Here is a 16,589-nt window from a genome sequence, read left to right on the forward strand (position 1 = left end):
CAATTTTTAAAGAACAGTATAAAGCAGCTCCACTGATCAGCAGCACTGGAGCAGAGCAGCCTGCAGAACCAGCCCTCCTCTGTGCAGTGTAGGCACATGCACTGCAGGTCCTCTTCCCTGGAAACACAGACACATCCATAGATAAGTCACTGCTTACCTATGTATTGCTCATGGATGCTGCAAAGCAGTAGTTCTACAAAGGCCTAATAAAAGAGAAGTGAATGTGACAAAGGTATGAGTGGGATTACCAGTGTGGTTGCCTGGAAGAGCAGGGGACTGAGTTCAGTGAAGGAGATCTTTCTTCTTACGTGTTTCTAACACAACTATTTTTCTCCAGATTTCCATTAGCAACTTTTTTTTTTTCACAGAACCTATATTCTGTGATCTACTTCTGTCATTCTGGTTCTTAAGCATGGACTATATTTAGAGAACAGCTGAGATTACTGGAAGGACTATAAACAGAGCATTTTCAAGGAAACATGTTTCTTTTATGCTCCAAGGTGCAGGAGAATGAATAGTACAGCATAATTTCCATCTTCTTATTTTCCTTGTCAGCTAGCCATTGAAAACATACTAGAGATAAATTCTGCTACTGCACATTTGTTATCATGAGGGTTGCCATTTGTCTAGGTTTGTAAAGCATCCAGCAGATTTCTGAGCATTTCTCTTGTTACCTAAGAAGTGCTGACAGTTGAAGACTCCAGAAAAGCATCTCTTTCGGGTAGGAGCTCCCAGCTCCTGGCATCTGAATTTGAATTCAGAGGTAGCCAGGCCCTTCCATCCCTTGGCAGTCATGTTCAAGACACTGCCAGATCCATTAATCAATAACGTTTTTACTCTTTTAGAGATAAGATTTCCTACCTTTCATGGAGTTTAACCAGAACACTTAACCCCTAACTGGAAAAGTCTGACTCACCAACCTTTCAAAAGGTTTTGTGTTAAGGTGAACAACTAGGTGTCAAGAGACATGAGTTCTACCTCTCCTGTCACAGAGCTTCAGAAGAGGAAAATATTCTTAAATAATAAAAAAAAACCCAAACAACAACAACAAAACCCCAAACCAAAACCAAACAGGAAAGAATAGATATTTGGATGGTGCAAAAATTAATGCTTTCACAAACTTCAAGATTATATGGACTATAGATTTAGATATACATCGACACTGTGGAGCTCCAGAATTTGATTTTGTGTTTATAGGTATGAGTGTGTATACGAGGGCATAGTTGTAAAAACATAAACCCTTGTTTTAGTGTAAATTCTACATACACAGACATTTCTTACTCCCTCATCCAGCTGATATGTGTTTTTGAACATATGTAATTAATTGCATGTTCGTTTGAATATTTATATACAGAAATAGATTTGGTAATTTCCTTGTGATTTCATTTTTATTTGCAAAATCCTGATTCCCTTCTAAAAGTTAGCTTCTTGTCATACTGATTCTACAGTACATTGACTCTAAAATACGAGCATAATTCAATTCAAGTACATCTGTGCCAGTATTTCTTCTTTATAAAAAGCAACACAGAACTCCAACAACTTCAGTTTCCTGTAATCCTAAGTAACACTCAAACAGACTTCTAGTACTAAAGGCTCTGCATGGCATCTCCATGAACCACAAAACACTCTACACAGTACGTGAAGAAGTTCTGTTACCTTTTTGATATTCATGTTCTTTCACCAATGCAAGCAGTATGATTTGATACTATATAATCCCTGTAATTCCCTAAGAGAACAGAACTCTGGAGTGGAGCTTCTAAACATCTGAGCTAGGGAAGACCAAGCGAAATGCTGCAGTCCAAGACAGGCAGCCCAGGCTGCCTCTATATTGAATGAGGAGCATCATAGGCAGAGGGCAACTCACAAGCACCTCCTATAGGCACCTAAGGTGGGTTATGAGCTCTGTCCTTCAGAGGTAACTACTTTTCTCCACAGGCTATAAAGAGAGCCTAAGAGTAAAATGTGTTGGTCAAGGTTAAAATAAATTTTTAAAGACTCTGCACCACAGATTAGTGCTCCAAAATTTTACTTACATTTCTCAGCACTCTCAGCTCTCATTCACAAATGAGAACGAATTTTCTACAGTTCACAAATAAACCCAACCTTCAACTCTGCAATACTATAGAGAAGAACAAGCTGGAAAAGGCTTCAAAACTACTTGGCCTAATTTAATACTTACTACTGTTTTAAACTGAGGATCTCAAAGGGAAAAAAAAAAACAACAAAACAAAAACACCAAAAAAACTTAGGTGAACCCAGCTGCAGAAAGAAATGGGCCTAGAATACAAGGTATGTTTAATTAATTTTAATGTAGCCATCAGGGAATGCAGGAATGCATAAATAAGATGGCAATGAAAGTAACACAGGCATTAGCCTGTTGAGGGCTGTGTTCTGAATGGACAGGTGTCAGTTCCATTACAGAAGAAAAACGCAGAAGGCTTAAAATGAAAAGCAATGAGCTCAGAATAGCCAAGCTGAATACAAGCTGTAGAGATGTGATCTTGAGAAATATTTCAGCAACATAGCTGGATGAATGCAGAGAAGCCTGAGAAGAATTCTGCTCAGACCTCAGGAGGAATATTAGTGCAATAGTACAAGAACAACATACTGAGCTCTGAAAGAGCAGTCTTCAGCATGTGTAGGTGTCAACCAACTAAGCAGAACAACAAATCAGAACAGAAATCTCCCCTTGGAAATGCTGCACAGAAGTGGAAAGTAGGAGGGATGGATCTCAGAACTGATCATCAGGAAACAGAGTGTGGACCCAAGAAATTTTAAGGAGTCTGTAGAGAACATTGAGCAGTCGGTGACAAGTCTGAAGTACAATGGTGCAGGTAAGAGGAGCCAGATCAAACAGGAGTTGCAAAATAGGAAATCATTGGGGTAAATTAAGGGTGACAAATTCTTCCCCTCTGGAAAACAGTTTCATGACACCTCAATGATTGGTATTGCTGCTCATTACCTGAAAAATCAGCGACAGTAAAATCCCTAAGGGATATTAGGCACATCTCATCTTCCAAATATCGCTTTTCCTAACCTTTGTCTACATTCTATTTTTCCATAAAACTGCATTGGCAAACGTACAAGTAAACATATTGATGAATTCTTAATTGTCTGTCTGGCACAGGCAACTTCTTTCTCAAAAAGAAAGAGAAAAACCACCAGAACATTTGAGATTTAAGGTTGCATTTGATGAGCATATCTTTGGTCTTTAATGTCTTCTACAGTTGTCATTACAAGTTTCAATCCTCTCTCTCATGTGATACGAAATATTTCCAGGTCCTAAAGATTTGAACTCAAAAACCCAGAGGAGCATTAGGATTTGCAGTGTGTTTTGCTGAACTATGCTTTCCTCTGTAACTTAGGGTTTGGGTTTTTGTGATTAAAATTGCCTTTTCTTTCAAACACGTAAAGTAATTGTAGAGTAATAAATGTGGATAAGAAAAAACTCAGAGGAGCAAATTTTTTTGTGATTTTGAAAATTTAATGGAATTAGACAAAACAACACACCTGTCCCCAGTGCAACAATTAGCAGGTTTCCTCAGAAAGTTCTTGACAGTTAATGCTTTAACTTGGAAAACAACTGACTTCAAGCTATTTTTTTCCAGGTATAACACTTGAGGTTCATATCCTGCTCACTGCTTATACTTAAAAATAACTTAAGCATTCACTAGAGCAGTAGTAGAAGCCAGGTCTACCCCTTTTAACCAATAGGTAACTTAACCAACATGCAAAATAACTTCCCTACTATACTGTAAAGGTAAATTAATATTTGTGCTTAAAGCCCTTTATTGCTGCTTAGTGAAATAATGTGAAATGGAACAATAGTAGTGCAAGAGGCTGAACACTTCTCAGGCTACAGATTGTGGAGCCAAAGCTTTCAACATTCTTCAGCCTGGTAAAAGTTTGTATTTTCTGAGCCAGAGAAGGGAGCTGAGCTTGAGTGCCACATCCAGAATGAAAACATTAACAAGTGGGATATTTGATAAAAACACTCTCTATAGGTTGGGTTTTTTTACCACCTGTACTTGGTAAGAAAGTAAGGCTTGCATGGTGTACTTGAAGAGAGAGGGTTCAAATTTGCAGCCACTTGTGAAGGAAGGCTTTTTTCCACATGTAAAAACTAGGTAGATGATAAACCACAAAACCCTGTCTCTACAGCATGTCCAATGGTCTAAACTAGCCAAAGCAGGAACTGACTTCTGTGTCTCTGACTGTAGGTACACAGCCCTCTGATGAATAAAGTACCTTACTTGACCTCAAGGCACTAAAACTAAGCACTGCAATCTGGAGCTGCAATACCCAACCCTATGGCAAGTGTAGTCCTTAAAAGTCTTGCCATGATAAAAAATGAAGCTATGTTAGGCCTAACTACTCAATCATCTTTGGTCTCCCCCTTTCAGAAATGCTGACCAAAACAGCTATAACCAGTACCTGCTGGTTCCTTCCTGTTGCTGCAGCTGTAAAAGTAAAACATTAGAAATACCAGACTTCCAGGGCAACGTCTCTCATTTGAAGTCCTAACATATCTCACTGGCATGGTTTACAAAACACTTTCATTAATAGATCAACAAAACAGCAGAAGGAGGATTTCTTCAAATGTTCCACTCCTTTCTGAACACAGGGGGAGTCCTCCAAACATTTCACTGATTTAGCAAAGAGGCCCACCCTCAACCATGAGACATATTCTACAGCATTTTGTTGCTAGGCAATCCCCTGCTTTTAAGAACAATTATTTACTCATATGAACTTCCTTCATCCTCCCTACTAAGTTGCTTGGGGTGTTGGATAAAAAACTGTTCAATAAGAACAGCATAGAAAGCAGAAAGATAAAATATTTAAGAGCAAAATTAACAGCTGTCATCAGAACTAAGAATGAGATCATAAACAGAAACAAAAATAACCAAACTCCAGGCTGCCAGGGAGAAACACAGCAATTTTTAAAGTGAGAAGTCAGGTTGGTAAGATAGATAGAAAGACAGCAGTGAGATAAAACACCCATGTGGTCACACCCCATGTCTAAGACTGGCCAAAAGAAACACTTCAAGACCCACATTTAGATGAGGAGTTGAGAGTACTCAGAAGGCCATAACCTTCTTTTTCTTCAAGGTTCTTGAACACTTACTATATATGTCACATCTATTTATGACCTAAAACAAACCCATTCAGGCAAATTTTGACAGGATTGTTTGTGACATATCTGAGAAAAATGCATTACCTTGGATAGTCTAAGGAAATGAACCTACCAGATTCAGTGTATCATGCTACAAAATCTCATCTATTTTAGGAAAGACAAACATGGAGGGCAAAAAACCCATTTCTTTGAACTTGCTTAAGTAACTACAAAATCAAGAATGCCTCTCATGCTCTCTAGACCAACAGAGTATTCAGTGTTTTAACACTATTCCTTTTTCTCCCCTTCACTCTGAGTAGTTCCTGCTTCCTTTTTTTTCCTGTTCTCTAACCTATTTCTTCATCAGTTAAGACTAAACATTACTTGAAGCTTGATAAAAGTCCCAATTTTTTTTTTTTTAATGTATTGAAAATAACAGAGAGTGACTTTACCCAACTTTACTGCCTTCTGAATAATTAATTCTCTGTCAACTTGCATGTTTGCTTCATCTGATCTGTATCTGAGGCCTTGTCATTAATATAAACAATAACACATGGTAATTACGGTATAAAAGTATGATTCGTTATCTATAACAAAATTAATTTCATGTCTACAAATTCTTGATCACCTCTGATGTCTGCTATACACACTGGAGAGTTAAAACAGAAATTGGTGCCTTACACAACTGTATCATTTGATATGAAACGCTTTTTTATGTTACCAAGTTAGCTCAGTTTATAGACACCTGAGGAAAGTGTAAGATGCTAGAGGTTTGTTTTCCAAATGTAGTAAGCACTGAAGATGCTTACCCTAAACAAAGAACAAGATATCCTTCCTGAAAAAAGATGTGCTCCTTACTAATTGTATACTTCCACAGCCAGAAGTTGTAACTATAACCCACAGAAAGTCACCTTAGCTTGGGGTCAAAACAGACCCTCAGCTTGGGGTCAAAATGCATCAAGTTTCTCTTCCCACATTCCTAGTAGTGTCGCATGTCTTTTGGTTCCAGAAAAGCTACATAAAGAGCAGGTAAAAATTTAAATTAGATTTTTAAAATCTTCTTGGTGATACCTGAAATTGGCAGATACTTTACTGTTAATTAGCAAATGTCTGTCTGTTAATCTCTTAATCAACATAAAATAAAGCATATGATTGTCTAACAGAGCCCTATGTTGAATTAATGGTTAATCAATATTGAAGTTCCTTTGGATTTTAAATTACTTGTTATGACAGCATTTTGCCTTCTTGTAGCAACGACTGGTGACTACTTGAACAGAGAGTGCCTGCTACTACGGAAGTAACTTGCTTGGATCATGATTTCAAAGATGTAAATATGCCTTGAGGCTTGCAAAGTGGACACGAGTTTAACAAATACGGATATAAATAGCTGACTAAATAAGCCAGAACACAGGCTTTTTCACATGAGTTCTTTACAGATTTCCAGGCAATGCCATCAATAAAACCAGAAAAAAAGATGAGCTGGCTCCGTGGGCCAGGAAGCTCTGTCCGAGTTCCAAAGCAACATTTCAATGGCTAAGCATGCTGGTGATTTCAGATCAGGAGTTTGAGAGTGAGCTGAACACTGAAAACACTTGCTCTGTACCCCCAAATATGCTGTGTTTGAGAGGATTAGGCTAGTTAACAAATTAAGCAGGATCAGCAGAATTAGTAAGATATTACTGGAATGTATAAAATCATTTTGGACTCTGACTAATGTGACAAATTGGACTGACATGGAGGAAGAGATCTGAAGATTAAATCATAGCTCCAAGGTTCAAAAACAGTGGTTATTTTAACTCTTTCCTATAGAAAATTCACAATTTTAAAGATAAAGAGTTTTTTAAGATAAAACTCTGAACAAGGTACAATACTTGAAGTAGAAGTGGGGAAAACTTCTTTAAGACAACAAAACTTTACTTTTCTTCCCGAATGATAGTCTGCATTAGTACTAGGACGTGCTATCCAAAATATACTTGTTGGATATACACATAACAGGATTAAATATTTTTTTCTGTGAAAATTAACAAAAAAGCTTTAATCATATGGGAGAAGCAGTATCAATATGCATTTAACAGATAAAAAGAGTTAATCAAAGAATTACTAACCATTTATCTGAAAATGTTTATTCACTGAAGTTTGTACACACTCCACGAAACAGAACCAAACCTATTTGTAACAGGCTCCCAGGCAGCAAACTCCCCCAGCAATGATACTCATACAGTGTATTATCAATAAGTTTGCAGATGACACCAAGCTGGAAGGGAGTGTTGATCTGCATGAGGATAGGGAGGCTCTACAGAGAGACTTGGATAGATTGGATGGTTGGACTAATGTTAATGGTCTGGGCTTCAGCAAGGCCAAGTGCCGGGTCCTGCACTTGGGCCACAACAACCCCAGGCAATGCTGCAGGCTTGGGGAAGTGTGGCTGGAAAGTGTCTGGCAGAAAAGGACCTGGGGTTTCTAATTGACAAGTGGCTGAGTATGAGCCAGCAGTGTGCCCAGGTGGCCAAGAAAGCCAATGGCATCCTGGCTTGTATTAGAAATAGTGTGACCAGCAGAAGGAGAGTGGTGATTGTCCCCCTGTACTCAGCACTGGTGAGGCCACACCTGGAGTATTGTGTCCAGTTCTGGGCACCTCAATTCAAGAGAGATATCGAGGTGCTGGAGCGAGTACAGAGGAGGGCAAGGAAGCTGGTGAAGGGCCTAGAGAATAAACCTTATGAAGAACGCTTGAAGAAGCTGGGAATGTTTAGTTTGAGGAAGAGGAGGCTGAGGGGAGACCTCATAGTCTCCACAGCTACCTGAAAGGTCATTGTAGAGAAGTTGGTGCTGGTCTCTTCTCACAGGTAATTAGCGGCAGAACAAGAGGGAATGGCTTCAAGCTGCAACAGGGGAGGTTTAGACTGGACATTAGGAAAAAAATTGGGACCTCTTCTTGCTCTTGCCCCTTGACATTGCAAGCATTCCCACTGTTCCTCATGTTATTCTAAATCTGTGGTTTTACAGATTTCTTCTGTAACACATAATTGTGACAATGAGAGAAAAGTCAGAACTGCATCAAGGTACACTTCTGTCTTGTTTTCATGTCTATACTGTTCAGTTGTTCAATTTTGGATTATTTTTCTTATTGCTGTATTTGACTTTTTGCTATTATAATTCTCAGGGGCAGTTCTCTATTCTTTTTTTTTCGCTATCATCCTTTCCTTTTTCTCTTTAAATTGCTTTTGCTAACTAAAAATATGCAATAATGCTTTAGCAACCCAGCTTATTTAAAACATTAACATAAAAGAGTAATTAAAATTGACAATTATCTAAATAATTTTCAGTTTGATAAATGTTACACTGTATAAGAACAGTGTAAAGATGTTATTTTCTTCCACTTGCAACTTTTTGTGTGACGAAAGAAAGTCTAATTTCATCCTCTTCTTTTCTGTGGTTTCTGTCCATATATATTACCTTGGAATTGCTTAAAAGTTTTTTAGCTTTGAAATCCCCCTGTCCATTTCTGGTAAGAGTTTTGACTGAATCGATATCTCTTTCTTTTTTTCTAATAATGTGCAGACTTACTGAACTGTATGTATCATGCTGCTGGAAGAAATCTACTTGAGATTCAAAGAGAGATGCTGTATCCATGTATACACGGATGCTGCATATTGGCTGTGAAGGACAAGATTCCTTAATAGCTTCCTCAAAACTTGCATGCATTTGCAGATCTGTGTCTAGTCCCTAGGCAGAGGATGTAGAAATCAAATAGTTTGTATAAAACACTGCTGAAAATACTTCTGCTTTTTCTGTGACCCTAATATACAGAGTTTATACAATAAATCATAAGGTTTATATCACATAGGAAAAAGCTATGTTTTGTAAAGACTAATTGCTTGCTCTAGTGAACATCTTCTGTTCCATCTCCTGTACTAGTGTTACTTCTAAGAACAGAAATCTCATCTCTCTGTACTTGATGTGGTGTATACATAGACCCAGACACTACTCTTTTTTAATATCTCATTTTCAGAAAAGTATCTGGCTAGTTTCATGGCAAACTTTTTTATTTACTGTTCCCTAACTTCACTTTTTTACCCTGGCAAACTAGAATTGTGTACACTTCTGCCAGATGATTCTATTAGTATCAATAAGAGAATAAATATGGCATACCTTATACACTAGTACTTGTTCATGGGTTTGGTATGCTGCAACTTCCATTTTATGTTATAAACTTGCCTCTCCTCTCATAAGTGTGTATATTACTTTTTCCAGTTCCTCTCTCCAAGTAAAAAGCTAATTTCTTATTTACATCAGGAGATAAGTGGTTTCAGGGTAAAAGTGTTGATTTAAATCCCACTAGTCTCTTACGAGTTTAGAATGAGTTTAGAAATTAGAAGTTTAAAAGTGCTGAACAGTAATTAAAACTTTCCACTACCACTATTATAATTCTGTAAGATTTTTCCAGTAAGATTTCACTAGTTATCATATCATTTGCCTGTAAATTGAAAACTGCATGACAATGTCTAGAAGTTGGTTTTAAAAAACATACAGATACCACTGTCTGCATCTTCTCAGTCCTCAGAATGTAGAATGATTGAATAAAGGCAGTCTCATCTCTGATGGATGAAATCTCCTTTCTTAAAGTCCTCCAAAAACATTACCTTTTCTCTTTCTTTGTTGTAATGCATTGAATTTCTCATCTCTCCTAATCATTAAGCATTAATCATCCTCTGGGGTGTGACACTTAAACTCTAAGTAGATCATTAGGAGTGCATTCATGCATTGAAGAAGAGGGACTGAGAAGAAAACCCCACTGAGGAACACTGTGTTTCAGCTCCTGTATTATTCACAGTAAAAAGACTTTAAGATGGAGATTCTGCCTATCCCTTTTCCTCTGTGTTGATGCAGAGTACTCTGTTGAGTGACATGGAAGGTGGTAGGTAAGATATGTTTTATCACTCAGCTGTACATATTATACCAGCCTGCATCTTGCCTTTAATATCTCAACCTCACATTCCAAGGCATGGTGAGTTATCATACTGCCCATTTCAGTCTGCACTGGTTTACAATTGTACTCCGTATCAGAAACAGTTTGGTAGTATCAGATTATCTAAGCTAGGTCTTTCTTAGGCAGGAACTGCTGCTGCTTTAATTTTTCTTCAGATTCTTTTTGGTGCAGATCACAACAACCCTGAACTAAGGAAGTAGGCAACAGCTGCATCAAGCAAGTTCAGTAAGATTTAATGTCAAGTTTCAGGCCTTTCACTTGACAACAGTTGCTCCTCCTTGGGTTTCAGGTATGAAAGCATGAATAAATAATGAGAAAAGACATTTGGTGGAAAAATACGAACATGCCCCTACCTTCTGCTCAAAGACAAGTGGGTAAGTGGAAAAGAATTACTGAAATTTATCTCCTACCAACATGCAGTCTCTCAGGTGCTAAACTAATTAGTGAAAGTAAATCACTGACATCAGGACTATGCCCCACTGAGAATATGTCAAATGTTGACTACAACTTTTAGTATTTTCCTTTCTGGCACAGTTCATTCCTGGCTTATCTGTATTATCCAAAATTCTTGCCTTTAGTTTTACAATTTAATAAAAATGTGGCATATAGTTTTTCATTATCTTCCCTGTGAAACTCAGTTCACTTGTCCAGCGGTCAATATGATCAACAAAACATGTTTGTCTGAGAAAAATACTCCTGTCTTTTCTAGCTTGTATGCCACTGAAATCCAATAAGATTTTTATAAAATAAAGTACATAATAATTTAATAGGACTCTTTTCCTGTTTTGTTACTCTATTTCAGAAGAAACAGGGGGGTCAACTAAAAACTTTCACTAACTAGATTTTTTCTTCTACCAGGTCTTCTTCAGTCATTCCTTGGCTTGCCTATGGCACTGCTGTGGTTTCCTAACCACATGCTAGCCAAGCCCCTAATGGCTTAGCTTTAGGGTGCAGAGCAAAAATGGTTTAGCTGTAGGGTCCAGAGCAAAGAGAGTGAATTACTGTAGCATGGTTCCAGGCATTGGTAAGGAGCAAACTCCAAAATACTTCCAGCATTATCTTTCACCATATGAATTTACCCACATTTCAGCCTTTGATAATTTTTGTGTGACAATGCTTTCTGTGATCAGAAATAAGCTCTCCCTCCACTGCTTTTACTTTTTTTTTTTACTTGTGCATGTTATTGCTCATGCTGTATCAAATAAGTCACTGGAAGACCCTGGCTAAATATTGTGCTTTTTTTTTCAGGGTTGTGGTCTGTTTTCATAATACTACTTTGGAGACAGGATCTTTATCTACAAATTCTTGTATATACAAGTTAAGTGCATTCATGTGAGTTCCTTCAGTGGAATTATGAGGAAAGACCACAAGACCTTGCCCTGCTCCACTCACCACAAGATTAATTTCACTGAATAAAGGCCTGACCAGACCATACCACGTAAGTCTCTGCAAACTAGCAGTGCGAAACAGTAATTTAAAATAAAAAGGTCAATGAAAACCCAATGTGGCACTTGGTTCAGGTCACAGACTGCTGTCCTTTTCTCTCCAGCTCTCAAGCCCTGCACACACACAAACATTTGATTATTCAGTGAACCTAGATTCTGACAAATGTGTCCTTCAAACTCAGTTCTTGAAAAAGATTTCAGACTAGCAAAAATAACACTGCCCTCCTACAATCCTCTGGTGCACCTTTGGATCCATGGAAGGAGGAGCCCAAGTTTTGTCTTGGTATCGCAACTAGTGTCAGAAATATATGAGTGTGGGAGGCAAAGACATGAAAGAATAGTAACATCAGTACCTGCACCTTCACTGACCTACCTGCAGCCTGTCATTTACAAACCCCACTTTATGTTCCAACAATATCACATGATTCATCACAAGATTACAAAACTACAACTACCTGACTTTATTATGTGCCTACACACTGCTTGGTTGGGTAGTCTCTGTCCTTGGAGGTTTTTAACACCAATCTGGGTAAAGCCCTTAGTAACCTTGTCTTATAGCTAATCTTATAGCTGACCCTGCTTTGAGCAGGAGGTGGGACTACAGTACTCCTAAGGTCCCTTCCAGCCTGAGGTACCTTGTGAACACAGCACACAAACATACAAAAACAAGAGAGCAATCTTCTCATAAAATTCCACTTTTATAATTTATTGGAATTTATGATGTTATAGCTCTAATGTGTTTCCAATATCCTAAACATTTGTTGCCTACACAGAGATACCAGCAGCAAATCAAGGTCATAAGACATGTAGCTGTGGCTAATCAAAGTTCTAGATATGGATACTTATATATACAAAAGCTTCTACTTATCTCCTTATTAGTAGGTACTAAACTTTTAAAATAGCTATTAGTGACAAGAGAACCATGAAGAACTATTATCTTTGTATCTTGCTTTTCTGCTATTTCACACACATTTATTAAAAAAAGCAGAAATTCTTCAGTGTCTGCTTCCTGTTAACAAAACCAGTCATAAACATTTTTCTTAGTGAGGTTCAGGGCAAGGACACAAGTGCTCCTAGTGCCCATGAGGTTTCTTTGCTTTGAAGCACAGCTTGTAATGCACAGGCTACATCAGCCTAGTTTTGGTCTTTGCATTCAAAGCAAGCTTGGTCTCAAAAAAAAGAAAGGTATTGGTTTACTGGTTGCATGTTAACTTCAAAAAGTATGTTTGTCTAACAAGGACATTGACCAGGACAAACAAACTATTGCATAATCTTCTGACTGGTTCCCTGACTTCTCTGCCCAAACAAGACAATGTACATTAAAAATCCCAGCAATGTGGCATTTAAAATCTGCCTTTTCCATTGGCTGAACATCTAATGTAGTATGATTCACATAAAATTGAAAGACCCTTTCCTACAGTACTAGGGAAATCTGTAGTGATTACCTCAGAGCAGACAGTTACACTGTGTGTTTGGATTTCAGTAATATGAACACGATAGGCATGTTCTTTAGCTACTGTGAAACAAGAAAATGACGAGTGTCATTTTAAAGCTTTAAAGCTATTTTATGAATAAAGAAGATGTAGCTATATGCTGAAAAACAATCAAGCTGAAACATCCGGGGTATCAGAATAGGTTTGCAGTGCTAAATGTGTTGGAAAAAGCAACAGCTTTTCGTTGGTCTCAGCGAACATCAACATGTGAGGAACAAACAGTGACTGAGCTCTTTTAATGCATCCCTTAAAGTAGACCTTAGAAGCACACTTCAGGGACAAATGTGTGTAAGTATCATGCACTATTCCACTTTCACATTCATAAATACCAAAACCAGAGCCTTCCAGTGAACTTCTTGCTCTGTTTAGGGCTGTGACTACTGGAGCTACCAGAGCCTAATCTGACACTTATTTATATATAATTGTATATATATTTTCTTATATAATTCATTAGTGTTTAATTAAAGCTGTGTAGTTTAGTTTTCAATCCAGTAGAGTCTCTCTCTTTTTCTCTCTCTCCTTCCCTACCTGGGTGGGAGGGGGAGGGGATCAAGAGCATTGTTGTCGGACCTGAGTCAAACGGCTCAAACCAGGACATTAGCCAAAAGAAGACTAAAGGGGAAAACCCTAACAGTCTTTAAAAAGATACTATGCAGCCTCCCGAGCTAGTTCATCTTATGGTCTAACTGACCTCACCGTTATAAATGTTCCTCCAAACTGTTTTGGAGTTTCAGTTGAAGACTAGCAGTATGGTAAGTGTTTAATATATCAGAAAATGTGTAGCTGCCTAGGGTGGAATTCATCACCATTTGAGGCATGTACCCCAGGCTTCCTTTACAGTCAATGAAGCCTTGGCCATGATCCAGCTCATCTTCAAGTCAAAGTCTAAAATGAGTCATAAAAGGACCAGTTTCTCTTCACTAACTATTTGGTAAGCATAGACATATATAAGAAACACAGCCTCCTAGAATAATATCATTTGCAAGGGAGCTCCAGAGGTCATCTAGTCCAGCCCCTTGCCCAAAGCAGGTCTAATCAGGCCAGGTTGCTTAGAGTTGTGTCCAGTCAAGTCCTGATACCTCCAAGAGCCACAAACTCTCTGAGCAACCTGTTCCAGTATTTGACCACTCTTATGGTAAAAAATATTTCCTGGTTATCTAAAAAGAATTTTCTATTTTCCAACTAGTGTCCATTACAGTTGTCTAAAATTATCTGAGATCTGACCCCCAATGCAATTAACCAGCTACTCTATCACAACATTTTGTTTGTGCTTGCTTTATTTAAGGTCTTTGCCAAACCCAAAGAGTTTTCAGACCTGAGCTCATGCAAGATGCATTCCAAGCATTAGCAAGAAAGGGAGTCAGGAAATGTCTAAAAGCTCCACCACAGCCAGTATTTCTGGAAAGGGAAAGTAATGAGAATCTTTTCCTCAGATGCCAAGTATAGAAGTTGTGAGACTCCCCCATAAAACAATCAGGCTTTTGCCCTCTCTTCAAAATCTAAGAGTAAAGAAATCAAAGAGCAGGTGAAATCAATTAGAAAGACCAGCATTCATTTGGAGGAGGTCCATCGATAACTGGAAAGACTAAGTAAAGGGAAATCAGAGATGTTACTGAGAGAAGTAGAGAAAATGTAAGAAATTAGAGCCTTAGAAACAAGAGCAGCCCAGAAAGTGCTGGGTAAAATCCATGCATCTGTAATAGACAAAAATCATCTGCCTGCTTATAATTCAGGAAAGATCAGTGTGTTGTTATCAATATAGCAGAATTTGAATAATAAATTTTGGTGGAGACCATCATTTGCACTTCCCGTTTGGTTAGAAGGGCATTGTAACAGCTGTTTTTCTCACCAAAAGCAGCTGGCTGGTGATATTATTTTTCAATCAATGATGCTACACTACAAATAGATTACTACATGTAGTCATAAAAACAATGACAATTAGTGAAAGAAATTAAGCAATGTAACAAAGTAGGTTTTGGTTTCCATTTAATTGGAGGGTAGGGGAAGTCAGAAATGCAATAAAGCCCTCTGAACACAGCAAAATTTGCATGCTGAAGGCTCCCAAAACAATCCAAGACAGACTGGCTAAACTAATGTAGAAAAAGGGAGAATTAGGAAACTCTAGAGTAGTTGAAAGTGAAGATGCAAAAGACTTAAGGCAGCGCTGAGAAAATCTAAGGGGATTTTTATTTTTAAATAAGAATGCAATTTTGCTCTGAATCCTTAAATGAACAGAGATTTGTGTTACTTAGAACTGAAATGCTGCAGTTTTATCAATGTACATTGTGCATGGACTAAGGCAAGTTGTGTAATTCTGCACTTAGTTGAGAACAAAAGTAAAGCTTTTTGATTTTCCTTCCAAACCACAACAGAAGAAGAGATGATACAAAAAGGAAAAAACCTTGCAGAACACAGGTTTTTGTTTCTTCAAGGCTGTATAATACACCTCTCTGGCTGTGCTTTGCCTTCACACATTTGTTGTTCCACTGTCTTGTCCTGGATCAGAAATTTATGAAATTTTCCTTGAAGTGAATTGAGGGACGAAGATGCTGAAATCCTAATATTTCTGTATCAGTTCCAATCTTCTTTGTTTTTTTACAAAACCATATTCTTGCTGGTGGTGAAATCAGGATTATCTGTTCAAACATTAATATGATCTGCCACTATCACACTCTCTACATCCCTCCCCTAATGTCTTGAAAATCGAAATTATTAAATTTCTCTGGTTTTTGTTTCAGCCTGTAGGAATAATAGCCTCATTAGTAATTACCTGCATAAGTAAAAAAGAAAGCCCCAGCAAAGAGTATGGGAACATAAAACAGCTGCAAGAGAGAAGCCAGGCCATACACTTTGTGTATTAGCTTCTAACAGAATGTGTTCTCAGTGGACAGGTTTCTACAGTATGAGAATGAGATGAGCAGAGAATGACAAGCTCTACTCAAGTATTTACAATTGGGAGACAGGCTAATCAGGAATTTTGAGCAAAAAAGCTTTCCTTAGAATATGCCAAATTGATGGAGCCTCCGGGGTTCTCTATGAAAGCAAAGAGTAGACAGCCATGGAAAGGAAACCCTTCATGTTATGCTTAATGCTATGAATTCCTGCAAATGCTTTGTACCATTTCTAAACCAGCTGAGGAAGCAGTGCACAGGCTTTCTGTTCTGCTCACTAGAAAAGAATGTGAAAGAAGTTCTGAAAACCTCAGGGAGAGCTATTGCAAAGTTGTAAAAAGTACAATATGGAAAAAAACAAAACTTCTTGACATCTGCAAAGTGAAGGATGAAAAAACACATAACACTGTCATAGAAATGCACATAGTTTTTCTTCGGAACTTGAAAAGCCCACGTGATTTTTTAAGAAGTATGAAAATTCCATCAGGATTTGTATTTATTATATTATCTTTTACACCTCACTCTACTAGTTTATTTGCAACTTGTTCTACAACTGATCAGGAGTTCTGTTTACCAGATACTCTTTCAGTAACTACATGTTGGTCTGTAAAAGCACAAAAGATTCAGACTACTGAGGAAAAGAGAACAGAAACATAT

General features: G+C 37.9%; 1 protein-coding gene across 1 annotated transcript in view; it reads right to left on the minus strand.

Annotated features, from left to right (window-relative positions):
* GPR158 (G protein-coupled receptor 158) overlaps nucleotides 1-16,589 on the minus strand; it is a 178,769-nt gene that overhangs the window by 54,785 nt on the left and 107,395 nt on the right. The gene's annotated exons all lie outside the window — the stretch shown is intronic.

Source organism: Apus apus, chromosome 2 (assembly GCF_020740795.1).
Source record: "Apus apus isolate bApuApu2 chromosome 2, bApuApu2.pri.cur, whole genome shotgun sequence".
Taxonomy (NCBI): Eukaryota; Metazoa; Chordata; class Aves; order Apodiformes; family Apodidae; genus Apus; species Apus apus.